The 18,562-nt window shown below is 45.5% G+C and overlaps 1 long non-coding RNA gene across 2 annotated transcripts; it reads left to right on the top strand.

Moving 5' to 3' along the window:
• The first annotated feature begins 35 nt into the window (after positions 1 to 35).
• On the top strand, positions 36 to 17,390 carry LOC149123103 (uncharacterized). Of its 2 annotated transcripts, XR_016218143.1 has the most exons (4): positions 36 to 155; positions 6,275 to 6,600; positions 6,784 to 6,931; positions 17,083 to 17,390. It is a non-coding gene; the product is annotated as an uncharacterized LOC149123103 (long non-coding RNA). The 2 variants fall into 2 exon arrangements; XR_016218144.1 differs by lacking the exon at positions 6,275 to 6,600 and having other exon boundaries at positions 44 to 155.
• The last annotated feature ends 1,172 nt before the right edge of the window (positions 17,391 to 18,562 follow it).

Genomic DNA, 18,562 nt, shown 5'->3' with positions numbered 1-18,562 from the left:
CGCGCAGGCGGGACCCCCGCCCGGGCGGCCGCGGCCCGGGACTCCGCACCCCGCGCGCGCGCGTGCGCGCGTCTGCGTGTCTCCGGCAGGTGTCGGAGGTGCGCCGGAGGGCGGCCTCGGCTGGGGCGAGGCCGCGCGGCTGCTTTGAGGACAGGGTGCGTGGCCAGGGCTTGTGAGGAGCGTTTGGGCGAGTGGGCAGCTTTGCGCGTGGTCACCCCTCGTTCCCATCCGGCCCAGGGAGAGCCCGGGACTCCCTGGTGTGCTTGCCTGGGAGCGGGCGGGAGGAGCTGGGCGAGATGCAGGGAAGAAGGCGACGAGCAAGGCGGGGTTCGACGAGGTCGCCCCGAGGTTGCCCCGAGGTTGTGAGGGTGTTGGCTTCCCCGGGCGGGAGCCTGGGCGTCCTCATCTGTGCCGTAGGCTTACAGCGTGGGGGCCCCGGGCTAGAGGGTCGGACGACCGCAGTGCGGGCCCCTGTGTGGTATTAGTGCAATGGAGCTTCCTTGCCAGGGAGTTCCTAAGCTCACGCCCTGCCCAGGAGGGGCCTTCTCAAAGTTGGTGGAAACAGGGGATTAAAAGACAAATTTACTTTTGATACCAAAAAAAAAAATATTTTTTTGAAAATCGTTTTTATGGTTTCTGTAGAGTTAAACGACAGATAGTTGGGTCTTGCAGGGCTGGATAAAAGTTTCTTGTTGTTGGGCCCTGGATACGTGCTGGGATGTCCTTTGTGCCAGCTTCTTGGGAAATACAAGGAAACAAACACGCAGGTCTTGCTTCCGAAGTGCCGAAGTGGGGTGAGGTGCCAGGGGATGGAGACCAGAATTATGAAACTGCGTAGCACAGTAAGGTCACCTTCTGGAACGGTGACCTTAAATTAGAGGTGGTCTCTCTTTGCTGAACCCTGGCTGTGTAGTCTTGAGTGTAACCTTTGCTTAAGGCGCTGGCCCTCACAGTTGAAGGTGTATTTTTTGTTAAGTGGTTTCTCCGGGTATTTCAGTCTGTGGTGGGGGCTGGATGAAGCATGGGGCCTGTCATCCCCACTGGGCGAACGCTGCGTGGAGGTGAAGCATCCTGATGTGGCGTGCGGTTTGCAGTCTGAAAAGAGAAAAGTGCTGTAGAGGGAATTCCATATGTGAAAGTAACAGCCCCCCTTTGCATTTGTGAAACTGTTTTCCTATTCATGTTCCCACTGGTTTTTTGCAATGACCCTCTAAGATGGACAGAGCCAGGGTTTTTTTCTGCAGTGAGAATTTTGTTTTTCCTCCAGTGAGAGAGGTGCTGTGACTTCAGGGTCATCCAGCTGGTGGTGACATCTGTCTCTCCTTCCACCCCAGCCTCACCCCACCTCCACCGCCTGCCGCACCCCCCCCCCCACACACACTGTCTTTCATCCATACACTTCAAAAAAAGGCATGGGCTGAATCAGAAAATAAAGCAAATTCTCCGAGGCTCTTGAGGATAGTGTGCCAATTGCAGACTGTACTGGGGACCTCCTTGATATTCCAAATGTCCTATGGGAACAAACAGGGTATCTTTGGTTGATGCAAACTGTAGCCTTCTGCTAAATCAGAAAGGGGCTTCTTACAGATCAAGCCGGAAATCTTCCCCCAAAAGAGCTGATGGCAGCCAGAAGCTGAAAATAATAAAGCATTAATAACATTTTGTTTATATCGGAAAAAGGGTAGCAAAGGCACTCAGTGGTATGCTGTCTTTCTCTGTGGTTTTCTTGTGGTTCCCCACAACGATACTGCTGCTTGTGATGAAATGAATGGGCATTCTTTCCGAAGCACTGTGAGAAGAAGCAGACATAGAAATGATTAAAGTTCTAGTTGACAAAGCGAGATACAAGAGCTCTCCTGTACACTCAGAGCCACATGCAAGCTCCAGGACGATGTTAACAAGCTGAAAGTGAGTTATGAAAAGGAGCGTCCGGTCCATCTCTGTCTGTACCATGAGAGCTGCGTTAGTGGATTTTTTTTTAATGTTCATCTATTTGAAAGTTAGAGTGACAGAGAAGGAGAGAGAGAAATGCATCACCAATCTGCTGGTTCCTCCCTAAATGGCCACAATGACTAGCGCCGGGCCATTCTGAAGCCAGGAGCCCAGAACTCCATCCAAGTCTCCCAAATGCTTGGGTCATCTGCTGCTGCTTTCCCAGCCCCATTAGCAGGGAGCTGGATCAGAAGTGAGACAGCTGGGACTAGGTATGGGATGTCTGCCACACAAGTGGTAGCTTAATTCGCTGGGCCCCAACCGCAACCCTTCTAGGTACGATGGATGCGTGAGGAAGCTGGAACACTTTACCTACCAGATGTAGTCTTTTTAGTTCTTTTTAACTCTGTCTATGTCTTGTTTGGGTTAAGGGAGAAAGGATGCCATCATGCCTGTGATTCATCAGTTGAAACCCATCGTCGTTTCTGGACCGTATCTTGTAGATTGAACTTTTCCACTTGCTTTTTGGAAAATGAAAATGTGGAACTGAAACACAAGTCTTAGAACGAGAAGGGACCTTGCAGATCTCTGTGTAGCCTCTTCATGCAAATGAGGAAGCTGATGCGTGGACAGCAAATGTCACACACATAAAAGAAAAATTCTTGGTGGCATCTATAATGAAGCGCTTTAATTATTCACACTGGAATATGTTGCAGACCCCATTAGGAACAGGTCTGGGATACTATTGATTGCCTACTCAGCATCTACCCACCCTCTCCTTCCTTATAGAGGCCTGTGTGGAGGTGCCTCACCCACCAGGACCATCTCAGAGGTACACTCCTAAACCTGTCAGGGGCAGGGGAACAGAATCCTCTTAACTGGTCTATGGGAGATTAGGAGTTGGCCCCGACCCTGACCCTGTTTTGCTGCTAAGACCCGAGGGGAGGTTGGCTGGAGGAGCTTCTGCGAAGTGTCTTCTGGAACTTAAACCTGCCACCATCTGTACTGGATGTCCTTGCATCTCCTGCGGTCACCTGAAACCAGAGTGGCCATCGGGGAGCCAGCCTGAGGGCGCAGTCCACCACTGAGGATGGCAGAGTACAGCGATGCGAGAACTTGGGCTGTAGCTGGGTCAGTAACTCAGTCAGCCCCGTGCTGCCCTGCTTCCAGGTTTCTTGTCAGACCGGATGGTAAACATCCTTACTGTTGAGTCCGTGTGAGATGCGATTTCCTGTTACCTGAAGCTGAAAGGTCTTTGCGTGCTGTGAGAAACTCCTTTCTAATGCTGATTAAAAACAACCACCACAAGCCACAGGGGAGGAGATAGGGACTCTGATGGAACAAATGACAGCCCGGGTTTAACCCAGACCTTTATGTGGACTGGCTGCGGCCAGATTGTTCACCCTCTCTAAGCCTCATTTTCTTCATTTCTAGACAGAATAATAACACATGGGACTATGAAAATTAAATGTGGAAATTTCTGTCCCGTGTGGCTAGGAGATGGTGGCTAGGAAGGACGTAAAGAGTGGTGACTACCTTGGTCAAGTTTGAATTAAATAGTTCTTTTAGTGAAACTGGCAGCAAGCATCTAAAAGTGAATCCCTCTGAAATGGTGATCAAGTTAAAGGACCCCAGTGATGCAGTCTGCAAAACCCACAATGTGAGACCTTCCACACGGCAACTCAGTTTCTTCACTAAATTTGCAAGACAAATGAAAGGGGAAAGAAAGCTTATGGCTACATGGAAATGCAACAATGCACCAAATGCAGTCTGTGGATCTGGATTTGAACAAGGCAGCTGTTTTTAAAAACCACATTAATGAGAGCTGGGCTTTTGGCACCGTGGTTAAAACACCATTTGAAACACCTGCAACCCGTATCAGAGAGCGTGGGTGCAAGTAACTGCTCTGCTTCCATTTCCAGCTTCCTGCTGGTGCACACCCTGGGAAGCAGCAGATGGTGCCTCAAATACTTGGGTCACTGCTGCCTTTGTGGGAGACCCAGCTTGAGTTCCAGTTCCAGCTTGAGCCCCAGCTGTTGCAGTCATTTGGGGAGTAAACCACTAATGGAAGAGTTTCTCTCTCTCTCTCTCTCTTCCCCGGTCTCCCTCTCCTCCCCCCTCCAACAAAATGAAAATAAGTAACAAATTTTAAAAATCATATTAATGGGACAATTGGAGGAGATTTGAAAGTTTTTAGATATGATAATGGTATCATGATTATGCTTTTCAAAAGCAGTCCTTACCTTTTGGAGTGCTAAACTGAATTTTCCAGAAGAATTAGCATCTAGGATTTGCTTTTAAATTAATGTGATGTGGGGGAGGGGGTAGAGTGGCTGGATGGGGGTGCGGATGCAACAGTATTAGTCAGGAATTGATAGTGGTTGAAGCTGAGTGATGGGGACTTTATTAAACTGTTCTCTAAACATTTTTTAATTTTTAAATGCAGTTTTATTAAGATATTTATATTTTCACATGCCACAATTTTCCAGTAGTTTTTAGTATATTCTCAGAGTTGTCTGACTGCGACCCAATCTAACTTTAGAACATTCTCTAAACACACAGAGAAGCCGCACACGCACTGGCCATCACTTCCCACTCTGGCGCACTCCCTCCCAGACCCTGTCTCTCACTAAGCCCATGACTCGTCCATGGATTTCCTTGCTCTGCACATCTCAGTTGAACGCCACCGTGTAGACCAACTCCATCCTGTTGAAGCGTGTGTCAGTGCTTCATCCCTGTTCTATGGCCAGAGAGCATCTGGTGACGGATGTGCCACCTTTTATTTATTCATCAGTTGATGGACATGTGGATAGTTCCAAATGTTGGGTATTATACACATTTGTGTACAAGTTTTTCTGTACACATAATGTTTTCATTTCTCTTGGGTGGGAGTCTAGAAGTGGAATCACTGAATAATGCAATCACTATGTTTAGCTTTTTGGGGGACTTGTTTTCCAAAAGCCCCTGCATCATTTTGCATTCTGCTTAGCAATGGGTAAGAGCTGCAGTTTCTCCATATACTTACCAACCTTGTTAATGCTTGTCTTTTTAAAAATTGCATCCATTCTTGTGGGTGTACTGTGCATTTCCCTAATGATTAATAATGTTGAGCATTTTTTAAAAAGCTTTGTTTATTTATTTTAAAGGTAGAGTTACAAACAGAGAAAGAGAGACAGAAACACAGAGATTTTCCATCCTCTGGGTTTACTCCCCAAATAGCCACAATGGCCGGAGCTGGGCTGATCCGAAGCCAGGAGCCAGGAGATTCCCCCACGGCTCCCATGTGGGTGCAGGAACCCAAGCACTCAGGCCCTCTTCCTCTGCTTTTCCAGGATGTTAGCAGTGATTTAGATGATAAATGGAGCAGCTGGCACTCAAACTGGTGCCCATTTGTGATGCCTGCACAGTAGGCAGTAGCTTTTCTCACAGTGGCTGTACCTGCTATGCCACAGCGCCAGCCCCAGCCCCAGCCCAAGTATTGTTTTATAAGTTTATGAGCTATTTTGATATCCTCTTTGGAGAACTGTCCGTTCAAATCCTTTACCAAGTTTTTAATTGGGTCATCTTTTAATTAATTACTGGTAAATAAAATTCTTACATGTTCTAGATACAAGTTCCATATCACATATGTGATCTGCAGTATCACATCATATTCCAAGGGTAGTTTTTTCCTTTAATATGACATATTACATTGATTTTCAGCTATAAAATTAATTATTCATTCCTGGGATAAATCCTGATTAATTATGGTATATAATCCCTTTTTAAATGTTTCTGGATTTTGGTTTGCTAGTATTTTGCTTAGAATTTTTGTGTCCACTTTCATAAGATACACTGGTCTGTAATTGTTTTCTCTTTATCTGGTTCAGTTGTTAGGAAATATATATATATTCATATAAATATGAATGGTCTATTTCATTGGGAGATGTAACCATATCTTCTGTTCTTTGGAAGCATTTGTGAAAGATTGATAGTCTTATTTTTTTTTAAGATTTTATTTATTTGAGAGGCAGAGTTACAGACAAAGAGAGGGGAAGACAGAGAGAAAGGTCTTCCATCCATTGGTTCACTCTCCAAAGGCTGCAACGACCAGAGCTGGGCTGAGCCAAAGTCAGGAGCCAGGAGCCTCCTCCAAGTCTCCCACTCAGGTTCAGGGGCCCAGGCACTTGGGTCATCTTCCACTGCTTTCCCAGGCCACAGGCAGGCAGTTGGATTGGAGGAGGAACAGCTGGGAGACAAACCAGTGCCCACATGGGATGCTGGCACTGCAGGCGGAGGCCTAGCCTCCTACTTCATAGCACCAGCCCTGGTATTGATTCTTTTTTTTTTTTTTTTTTGACAGGCAGAGTGGACAGTGAGAGAGAGAAACAGAGAGAAAGATCTTCCTTTTGCCATTGGTTCACCCTCCAATGGCCGCCACGGCTGGCGCGCTGCGGCCGGTGCACCACGCTGATCCGAAGGCAGGAGCCAGGTGCTTCTCCTGGTCTCCCATGGGGTACAGGGCCCAAGGACTTGGGCCATCCTCCACTGCCCTCCCGGGCCACAGCAGAGAGCTGGACTGGAAGAGAAGCAACCGTGACAGAATCTGGCGCCCTGACCAGGACTAGACCCCAGTGTGCCGGCGCCGCTAGGTGGAAGATTTGCCTATTGAGTTGCGGCGCCCGCCTGGTATTGATTCTTTAAGTATTTGGTTGATCCACCAGTGAAGCCCTGTGGTCCTGGTTTTTAGTTGAAACTTTTGAAATGAGTTATTCAATCTCTGTTCTGGTTCCACGTTTGTTCAGTTTATATTTTTCTTCTTGAGTCAGTTTCATTCATTTATGTATTTCTTTTTTTCTTTTATTTTTTAAGGATTTATTTATTTGACAGCTTGTTTGGAGGTTCTAGCAGGGGAGCGCAGCTACTCGTATACCCTTGACCAAAGACCGGTCCTCCTCTAGCGGGGAAGGTCATCCTCTTCGACCGAGCGCGCAGCTTCGGGAGGGATGCACATGGAACGGTGAGTGAGGAAGGGGACACCCGCCTAGCCAGCCAGATCAGGCGAATCAACCCTGGCGATCAATGGGGTGACAGATGTCGCAGCCAGATCGCCCTCACATCCAAGGATTTATTTATTTGAAAGGCAGAATTACATAGAGCGGCAGAGAGAGAACTTCTATGTGCTGATTCACTCCGCAAGTGGCTGCAACATCCAGGGCTGGTCCAGACCAAAGCCAGGAGCCTCCAACTCCATCTTGGTCTCTCACGTGAGTGGAGGAGGCCAAGCACTTGGCCCATCCTCCACTGCCTTCCTGGGTGCATTAGCAGGGAGCTGGATTGGAAATGAAGCAGCCGGGACTCCAACAAAAGCACTCACAGGGGATGCCAGTGTGTGGGCCATGGCTTCAACTGCTGCACCACAATGCTGGCCCCTAGTTTGTGTATTTCTAGGAATTTATCCATTTCACCTAAGTTTCTAACTGACATATTGTTTATAGTATTCCTTTATTATCTTTTTTATTTCTGTGATATCAGTAGCTCTTTTGTCTCATTTTAATAATTTGAACATTTTCTCTCTTTTAAAAAAAAAAAAAAAAGATTTATCTATTTGAAAGGCAGAGCTATGGAGAGGCAGAGAGAAAGAGAGGTCTTCCATCCACTGGTTCACTCCCCAACTGGCTGCAATGGTTGGAGCTGAACTGATCTGAAGCCAGGAGCCAGGAGCTTCTTCTGGGTCTCCCACATGGGTGCTGGGGCCCAAGGACTTGGGCCATCTTCCACTGCTTTCCCAGGCCATAGCAGAGAGCTGGATTGGAAGTGGAGCAGCCAGGACTCGAACTGGTGCCCATATGGGATGCCGGTGCTGCAGGAGGTGGCTTTACCCACTACCCCACAGTGCCAGTCCCACCTTTTCTTTTCTTTTTTTTTTTGGGGGGGGGGGGGTCTGTCCTGTTAAAAATTTGTCAATATTGTTGGTTTTTCAAAGAACCAACTTTCTGCTTTGTTTGTTTTCTCTATTAGTTTTCTAATATCTATTTCATTTATTGCTTCTCTAATTTTGTTAGATCGATCATGGTCCAGATGGTTTCACTGGTAAATTCTACCAAATATTTAAGGAAAAAGTCATAAAAATTCTCTGTAATCTCTTCCAGAAAATACAAGCATGGGAAACACTTTTTAGCTTACTTTCTGAGAACAACATTACCTTAATACAAAAACCAGACATAGACATTACAAGAAAGGAAAATTACAAACCAGTAGTTCTTATAAACTGGATTAGATCTGCACCCTAATCCATTAACACAAAACTTTGGGGACCAAGCTTTTAACATGTGGGTCTTTGGGGCACACCCAAACTAATATCCAAATCACAGCTAGAGCATTGTGGGTGACTCTGATGACGCCTCAGAAGACAAGCAGTCTAGGGAACTAGTCTCAGATGGAGATGAGGATCCAGTTAGAAATTGAAGCATGGGGTTGGCGCTGTGGCGTAGCAGGTAAAGCCACTGCCTGCAGTGCTGGCATCCCATATGGGCACTGGTTTGAATCCTGCTCTGCTTCCAATCCAGCTCTGCTTTTGATCCAGCTCTCTGCTATGGCCTGGGAAAGCAGTGGAAGATGGCCCAAGTCCTTGGGCTCCTGCACCCACGTGGGAGACCCAGAAGAAGCTCCTGGCTCCTGGCTTCAGATCAGTTCAGCTCCAACCATTGCAGCCAGTTGGGGAGTGAACCAGTGGTTGGAAGACCTCTCTTTCTCTCTCTCTCTGCCTCTCCTTGTCTCTCTGTTTAACTCCAAATTATAAAATAAATAAATAAATCTTTAAAAAAAAATCGAAGCAAAGGCCACAGGCTATACCACTGGGCAAAGAACACGGCTGAACTGTGTCCACACCCTGTAGCTTTGTGCAAGGCTGAAGTTTAAAGTGATGACCCGGGGTGTCTGGCAAAATAAATTTTTAAACAAAATATAAAAGGAGTTATGTGAGTACTTTTGGGTGCTTTCTGCTCAATTCAGGAGCAAAAGGAAACAGCAGAAAGATTTGGAAAATTCTCAGCCTTGCCAGGGAAAAAGCAAAAAAAGTGTATAGAAGAATAAAATGAGGTTGCAGCCTGGTGGCAGCTTGCTAAAGAGATCAGTGTGGATGCGGGGGAGCCGAGTGCTAATAGCAAAAGCATCAGGGAAGATCTTCCTGAGCACCCCACCCATCACAGTCCCAGAGGGCAGAGTTGTTTCAGGGAAGGGTCCCAGGCCACCTAGGTGCTCCAGGCACAGCAACAGTGGGCCCAGGCATGACTTGTATTGTTGGCAGACCTCGACGGCGTCCGCATGGTGCTGATTTTGCTGGTGTGAAGAATGCCAGAGTTATGGGGTCTTGGAAAGTTCCCCTGAGATTTCAAAGGGAAGCCTGAGAAGGTAGGCAAAGTTTGCTTCAGAGGCAGAGCTACCACAGACAGCCCGCAGGGAGGTGATGCCAAGTGGAGCTGTGGGAGTGGATCTGCTGTGGGGGCCTCAGAAAGGTAGAACAGTGAGCATGCCACCTGAGAGAGCGGCCATATGGACTGGGACTGGCAAACTCATCAGGGCAGGCCTGCCCAAGGCCTTGGGAGCCCATGCAGGCACAGGATGCCTGTATAGGATACCATACTTGGGGCCGGCGCCGAGGCTCAATAGGCTAATCCTCTGCCTTGCAGCGCCAGCACACCGGGTTCTAGTCCCAGTCGGGGCGCCGAATTCTGTCCCGGTTGTCCCTCTTCCAGGCCAGCTCTCTGCTGTGGCCAGGGAGTGCAGTGGAGGATGGCCCAAGTGCTTGGGCCCTGCACCCCATGGGAGACCAGGAGAAGCACCTGGCTCCTGCCTTCGGATCAGCGCTGTGTGCCGGCCGCGGCAGCCATTGGAGGGTGAACCAACGGCAAAAGGAAGACCTTTCTCTCTCTCTCTCTCTGTCTCACTGTCCACCCTGCCTGTCCAAAAAAAAAAAAAAAAAAAAAAAAGGATACCATACTTGGAGATTCAAGATTTATTTTCCTTGTACGGTTCTGATCTTTCTGGGGACCTGAGATCCCCTGTTTTGTGTATGCATTTAGACGTGTTTTCCGTATACCTATCACACCATTGTATCTTAGAAGTATGTAACTTGGTTTTTGGTTTTTATAGGTGCATAGAGTTTCTCCTGAGTCTCTGGTGAGACTTTGGACGTATGAGTGATGTTGGAATAGGTTAAGATGTTGGGAGTATTTGAGAATAGAATGAATGTATTCTTCACTGTGAGGTGGACATGATATTTGGGGGTCAGGGATGACTGCTGTGATTTGGGTATGGCTTGAGTGTGTCCTCTTGTGTTTGAAGGTTGGTTTCCAGTGTGGCAGTGTTGAGAGAAAGTATGGACCTTTAAGAGGTGGGAAGGTGGTTGGCTCATTGAGAGTACTGGCCTTGGAAGGAGTTGATGTAGTTTTGTGGGACCTTGGCTAGATTTCCTGGGGGAGCAAGACTTTCCTCCCCTCACTCTGGCTTCCTGTCTTCTGTGTGGTCTCTGCACACTGAATGAGCCACTGTGATGCCATCCACCATGAAGTCCAGGCCAGAGTCAAGCCTATGACGGTGCCGTGCCCTTGAACATCCAAAACCTTGTCTTTATACACAAAAAGGAATAAAAGAGCTGTTAATCCACAGACAGACATGGAAGAAACGTAAATGCATATTGCTAAGTGTGTGAAGCCAGTCTAAAGTCCACATATTATATGATTCCAACTGTTTGATATTCTGGGAAGGGCAAAATTATGGATGCAGTGAAAGTGCAGTGATTGCCAGATGTTCAGGGAAGGACATAAGGAGAAAGAGATAAAGAGTGCAAAAGGTGTTTAGGGCAGTGAAACTATTCTATATGACACTGTAATGGTGCATACATATCAATATACATTTAGCAAAACCTATGAAACTGTAAGACATATGAGTGAGCCCTAATGTAAACTATGTACCTTAATTAAATAATATTATTGGTTCATGAGTTTTAACAAATGAACCACACTGACAAAAGATATTAATAAGAGAGGGCAGGCAATTTAGACTAGAAGTTAAGCCCACCCACATCTTAGAGTACTTGGGTTTGAGTTCCAGCTCTAGTCCCAATTCTAGCTTCATGCTAATGTGCACCCTGGGAGGCAGCAGGTGGCGGCCCAGGCCCAGGTGGTAGTGTCCCTGCCATGCGTGTGGAAGACCTGGATTGAGTTCCTGGAGTCCAGCTTTGGCCTGGCCTCTTCCCAGCCATGTGGACATTTGAGGAGTGAATCAGCAGATGAGAGCTCTCTTTCTGTCTCTCTCAACCTCTGAAATAAAATAAATTCATTAATTAAAAAATCTGTAAATGTTAAAAGCAAAAATTTAAAAAATATAAAAGAAACTGGAGGAAAAGTAAAAGATAGAATGTATAGGGGAACTCTGCACTTTCTGTGCATTACTTCTGTAAACCTAAACTGTTCCAGAAAACAAAGTCTATTAATAAAAAAAGATGTGTATGTTATCATCATGAAATTGCAGTTTTATTCAACTTAATTTCTATGACTCACCTATACAAATGTAGGTAGCTAGAGCACATTCATTTGTTCCCTTCTGTAATGTGCAATTATGAACACAATATATTAAAATGTATGCAATGAGGTGAAGGCATAAAGTCTCAGAGGAAATTTATGATTTAATCTATGTTAAATTTATTTTTTAACCTATGTTAAAAGATGAAGAAAAGGGGCAGACATTTGGTGCGGTGGTTAAAATATCCACATCCCCGGGGCCTACACTGTGGATAGTAGGCTGAGTCTCTGCCTGTGGCACTAGCATCCTATATGGGCACCGGTTCATGTCCCAGCTGCTCCTCTTCCAATCCAGCTCTGTCCTTATGGCCTGGGAAAGCAGTGCAAGATGGCCCAGGTTCTTGGGCCCCTGTACCCATGTAGGAGACACAGAAGAAGCTCCTGGGTCCTGACTTCTGACTTCAGATCAGCCCAGCTCTGGCCGTTGAGGTCTTTTGAGTAGTGAACCAGCAGATGGAAGACCTTCCTCTCTGTGTCTGCCTCTCTCTCTCTCTCTCTCTGTAACTCTTCCTCTCAATAAATAAAACCTATTTATTTATAAATAAATAGAACCTTGAAGAAAAAAAGAAAAGGAACCCACATCCCATACTGGAATGACTGGATTTGAGTCCTGACTCCTCTTCTGATCCATCTTCCTGCTAATATGCACCCTGGGAGACAGCAGGTAATAGTTCAAGTATTTGGGTTCCTGCCTCCCACATGGGTGACCTAGATTGTGTTCCAGACTCCTGGCTTTGGTCTGGCCCAACCTCAGCTGTTGTAGGCTTTTAGGGAGTGAACTAGCAGATAGATCTCTCCCTGTCTCTCTCTCTCTCTGTGCCTTTCAAATAAATAACTAAAAAGGAAAAAAGAACTCAAATCAGTAACTGATTTTATATCACAATGAACTAGTAAAAAAAAAGTAAACTAAACCCAAAATTAACAGAAGAAATGAAATTGTAGAGGTTAAAGTGAAAAAAAAAAAAAAAGAAATAGAGAACAGAAAAACAATAGTGAGAATCAGTGAAACCATAGCTAGTTCTCTGAAAATTAACAAAAACTGATATCCTTTAGCTAAACTAATGAAAAGAGAGAGAAGGTAAAAATAACTAAATTAGGATTGAAAGTGGGGGACATTATTATTGACATATAGAATAAAAAGGATTATAGGAGAATGTTATGAACAACTGTATGGCAACAAATTAGATAACCTAGATGAAATGGACGAATTCTTAGAAATACACAAATGACCTAAACTGTCTCAGGAAGAAATAGAGAAATCCATTACTTATAGCGTACAACAAGAGATTGAGTCAATAATCAAAAACCTCCCAACAAAGGAAAAAAAGTCCAGGACCAGATGGCTTCACTGACTTTTACCAAGCATTTAAAGAAGAATTAGCACTAATCTTTCTCAGCTCTTCCAAAAGAATAGAACAGGAGAGAAAGATTTCTAATTCACTCTTCAAAACCAATATTATCCCAATAACAAAGTCAGACAATGACATTACAAGAAAATTATAGATCATGAGTACAGGCTTAAAAATCCTGGACAAAATAGGAACCACCTGAATACAGCACCATATTAAAGGGGTCATACACCCTGACCAAGTGGGATTTGTCCCAGAAATGCAGGAGGTTCAACATAAGTGAGTCAATAACTGTAGTCCCTCACGTTGATAGAACAAAGGGGAAAGCTGTGTTGTCTTTCCCCGTCGGTACAGGAAATGCATTTGACAGCATACAGCTCCCTCCCGTTTATTAAAAACTCCCAGTTTAAAGTGACAAGAGAAGGAAATTTTCTCAACATGATAAAAGGCACTTGTGAAAAATCCATGGCTAACATCATGCACAATGGGGGAGACAGAACACTGTCCTGTTAAGATCATAAAGGAGACAAGGACACCCTCACTCATGAGCACTGCTATTGAGCATTTTACTGGACGTTCTAGCAGGATCAGTTATACAAGACAAATAAATAAATAGAGCTGAATTGGAAAGGAATAAGTCAAACTAGCTCTAGTTACAGATCCCATGATTCTATATATAGAAAATCCCAAAGAATACACAAGAAAGCTATTAGAACTAATAAAAGAATTAAGCAAAGTTTCAGAGTAACAGATTAACACACACACACCAGTTTGTTTTTATATATCAGCAATGAGCCATCAGAAAAGGAAATTAACAAAGCAATTCCATTTACAGTGGCATCTAAAATAATGCAATGCCTGGCATTTAACCAAAGAGATGGGAGGTTTGTACACTGAAAGTTATAAAACTTACTATGAAGCTACAGTATGGAAACACTCTAGTACTGACATGAGAATAGTTGTAGAGACCAATGGAATAGAATTGAGAGTTTAGAAATAAACCCATACACCTATAGCAAATTGTTTTTTGATGCCAGCACAAATTTCATGCAACTGGGAAAGAATACTTTCTTCAACAAATAGTTTTGGGACCATGACACACCAATATGAGATACCAGCATTGCAGATGGCAGCTTAACCCTCTATACCACAACACCAACCCCTGCAATTTTCCTTTTTTTTTTTTTTTTTTTTTTTACAGGCAGAGTTAGACAGTGAGAGAGAGACAGGAAGAAAGGTCTTCCTTTCGTTGGTTCACCCCACAATGGTCGCTGCGGCCGGCGTGCTGCGCTGATCCGAAGCCAGAAGCCAGGTGCTTCTCCTGGTCTCCCATACGGGTGCAAGTCCCAAGGACTTGGGCCATCCTCCACTGCCCTCCTGGGCCACAGCAGAGAGCTGGACTAGAAGAGGAGCAACCGGGACAGAATCCAGCGCCCGAACCTGGACTAGAACCTGGGGTGCCGGCGCCGCAGGCAGAGGATTAGCCTATTGAGCCATGGCGCCGGCTGCAATTTTCCTTTTTCAAAAAATTTATCATTGTAGTAGGTGTGAGGTGCTCCTCTTCTGATCTAGCTCCCTGCTAATGCAAATGAGAAAGCAGTGGTAGATGGCCCAAGCACTTGGGGCCCTGTCACCCATGTGGGAATCTCTGGCTCCTGGCTTTGGCCTGGCCCAGCACTGGCCCTTTTGGCCATCTGAATGGTCAGAATTACCGTATGACCTAGCAATTCTACTCTAGGTGTCTATCCAAGGAACTGAAAGCAGGGACTGGAACAGATACTTATATACAATGTTCATGGTGTACCAGTTGGCATACATTTGGCTATTGTATATCAAATACTGTATAAATGTTGTGTGTGTGTGTGTGTGTGTGTGTGTGTATTTTTAAGTATTTATTTTACTTGAAAGGCAGAGTTAGAGAGAAGGAGAGACATAGACTGAGAGAAAGCTCTTCCATCTGCTGCTTCACTCCCCAAATGGTTGCATCAGTTGGGGCTGTACCAGGCCAAAGCACGGAGCTTCATGCGGGTCTTCCATGTGGGTGGCATGGACCCAAGCAAGGACTTGAGCCATCTTCTGCTGCTTTTCCAGGCACATTAGCAGAAATGGAACAGCTGGGACTCAAACCAGCACCATATGGGATGCCTTAACCTACTGTGCCATATCACTGGCCCCGTGTGTGTGTACATTATATGAGATTTTTATGCACCTAATTTCAGAATCTGGCTCCTGATCTTCATGTAAAAGTTAGTTGGAGTTTGGAAAATTGTAAAAACATTTTATTTTATTTTATTTAAGCTTTTATTCTATTTATTTGTGGGAAAGAGAGAGAAAGATCTTGCATCTACTGGTTCACTCCCAAATGGCTGCAAGAACCAGGGCTGCTCCAGGCCAAGGCCAGGAGCCCAGAGCTCCATCTGGGTCTCCCAAGTGGGTGATGGACCCAAGTACACAGGCCATCTCCAGGTGCATTAGCAGGGAATTGGGGTGAAAGCAGAGCTACCGGGACTCATACTGGTGTTCATATGAGATGTTGATGTCCCAGGTGGTGGCTTATCACCTGCTGCCCACTACACCGGCCCCACTGTGAATATTTTATTTAAAATATTTTTGGTTCATTGGGAGAATCGTATCTTGTCTTAGTTTCTAAACTGTCATTAAGGTATCTTTTTGCTGGGAGATGTTCTTGCTTTTAATGTTATCATGCTTTACAATCTGGTCTGAGTAATCCTTTTTTCTTCATCATTTAAATTGTTTCTTACTCTGAGGTCATAAAGACAATTTTCTGTATATATTCTAAAAGTTTTAAGGTTTTGCCTTTCATAATTAAGCCTGTCCAAAATTAAATTGTGTGTGAGGTCGGGTGGAGATAGACATGTGGGTAACTGTCCTGATACTGTGTATTTCGTAGACCATTTCCTAGGGACCTACACTGCTGTCTGGTCCTAGATGAAGTTTTCGTACTTTTGTGATGCTGTTTCATGGCTGCACTGTTCTTACCCATTGGTCCCTCAGCAGCAGGGTCACCTGTCTCAATTGTTACAGCTTCATAGCAACCATTGGTGGTTGGTATGGCAGTTTTCCTTTCCTTGTTCGTAGGAAGCCTCTCAGCTGTCAGTGAGCCTTTGCTCTTTCATATGAGTTTTAGAGCCAGCTTGTTATATTTCTTGAAAACCCACAGTGGGGTATTAACTACCAAGCACAGATTCTACAGGCCAATTTGTATTGACATTTTAAAATTATTTATTATTTACTAATTAGAAGCAACAATTTATTTCTGATTTATTTTATTTATTTGAAAGAGTTACAGAGAGAGGTAGATATAGAGAGAGGTCTTACATCCACTGTTCACTCCCCAAATGGTCACAACAGAAGGAACTGAGCCCATCCGAAGCCAGGAGCCAGGAGCTTCCTCCGGTTCTCCCAGGCAGGTGCAGGAGCCCAAGCACTTGGACCATCCTCTACTGCTTTCTCAAGCCATAAGCAGGGAGCTGGATAAGAAGTGGAGCAGCCAGGACTCGAACCAGCACCCATATGGGATGCCAGTGCTATAGGCCAGGGCTTTAACCCGCTGAGCCACAGCACCAGCCCCCAGTTTATTTCTTTTCAATCTTCATTTCCCATTCTCACTTTTCCTTGCTACATTAGCAAGGACCTTAGAACAGTGTGAAATGGAGGCTGTAATATAGGGGCTTCAAAAAGTAAATGAAAAAGTCACGTATCTTTTCTTTATCCTTTTTTTTTTTTTAATTTATTTGACAGGGAGAGTTATATTCAGTGAGAGAGAGAGACGGAGAGAAAGGTCTTCCTTCCGTTGGTTCACCCCCCAAATGGCCGCCACAGCCAGTGCTGCACTGATCTGAAGCCAGGAGCCAGGTGCTTCCTCCTGGTCTCCCATGGGGTGCAGGGCCCAAGCACTTGGGCCATCCTCCACTGCCTTGCCGGGCCACGGCAGAGAGCTGGACTGGAAGAGGAGCAACCGGGACTAGAACCCAGCGCCCATATGGGATGCTGGCGCTGCAGGCGGAGGATTAGCCAAGTGAGCCACAGCACCGGCCCCCTTTATTCTTTTTTATAAAAAGATTTATTTACTTCAAAGGCGTTAGAGAGAGAGGGAGATACACAGAGAGAGATCCTCCATTCACTGGTTCACTCCCCACATGCCTGTGATGGCTGGAGCTGTGCCTCTCCAAAGCCAGGATCCAGGAGCTTTATCTGGTTTTCCCACTTGGTTGCAGGGGCCCAAGCACTTGGACCATCTTCTGCTGCTTTCCTGGCATTAGCAGGGAACTGGATGGGAACTGGAGCAGCTGGGACCTGTATCAGCGCCCATGTGATGTTACAGGAAACAATTTTACCCACTGTGCCACAGGCCAGCTGGGTCACACATCTTTTGAAACTCCCTTGAAGAAGTTTACCTCTTCACCTTGTTCTAAAAGGAATGCTTTTAATGTTTCATCATTAATTGTGAAGTTCTATGTTGAGGTAGATACATAGAAAGCAATTCTTCCAAGTTCTGATTCAAAGGCAATAAATAAAAAATTCAATGTATACCACAAATTGTACATAGTAACTTTTTTAAAGAAGTACATTAATTTATGTATTTGAGAGACAGAGTGACAGAGAGAGAGGGAGAGACAAATGGCTACAATGGCCATGGTTGGACCAGGCCTAACCCAAGAGCCTGGAACTCCCCATCTGGGTCTCCCATGTGGGTGGCAATAGCCCAAGCAACTGATGATCTTCTGCTGCTTTTCCAGGTGCATTAACAGGGAGCTGGATCAGAAGCAGAGCAGCTGGGATTTGAACTCTAATATAACACTGGCCTCTAAATTTTATTCTTTAAATTTTTAATTATTATTTTATTTGAGCGGCAGAGAGAGAGAGAGAGAGAGAGAGAATGAATGAATATCTGGGAGCTGGAACTCAGGTCTCCCGCGTCTGTGGCAGGGGTGCAAGTACTGGAGCCATCACCTCCTTCCTCCCAGGGGGTGCATTAGCAAGAAGCTGGAGTCGGAAGCAGAGCCCTGACTTGAACCCAGGCCTTCTGATATGGCACACAGGTGTCCCCGGCCACATCTATTCAGTGTGCCACATGCCAGTCCCTCTCTGCGTTTTTGATGGTGATCCTTTTCTTCGGCACCTTTACAGACATTTTGAAAGGAAGGAAGTGATCGTCCTCTAGCCTCTCTCCTGTTGGCTCATTTTTCTGCCCCTTTAGCTAACTACCGTTCTGTCTTTTGGTAATCTCTGGCTTTTCAAAGTTACTTCCTTAGGCCTGCCTTTCCTCACTAATTCAACATTTCTCAAACTGCAGAAATACTGAGAACTAATTTCTGTAGTTGAATGAGTTTGGGGAACACAGAGTCAAGCAAAAACCAAAGGCTTCCTGCACTGCAGGACTTGCAGAGTCCTCAGATTCTCCTGTGCACTGTGACTCCCCAGAAGAGGAGGACGAGCTTGCAGTGTCGCCTCCACTAACCGACTCTAGAGCCCTTTCCAAAGAACACCTAATGGTACTTCAGGTACTCCAGTTCCTAAATCTTCAAGTAAAACGGCCAGTCCTTCACTAAACACTTTCCTTGTGGAAAACTGCGGCATCACGACTAGACGGCAAACTCTTTGGGGGCCTGACCTCATCTATATATTGAGACTCTGGGGTTCTGTATTCTCCCTTGGGTCCTGGGATGAACATACAGGATACCACCCAAAAGTTCA

Source organism: Oryctolagus cuniculus, chromosome 12 (assembly GCF_051225735.1).
Source record: "Oryctolagus cuniculus isolate XC-2025 breed Fujian yellow rabbit chromosome 12, ASM5122573v1, whole genome shotgun sequence".
NCBI lineage: Eukaryota > Metazoa > Chordata > Mammalia > Lagomorpha > Leporidae > Oryctolagus > Oryctolagus cuniculus.
This window is presented reverse-complemented; position numbering and strand designations above follow the sequence as displayed.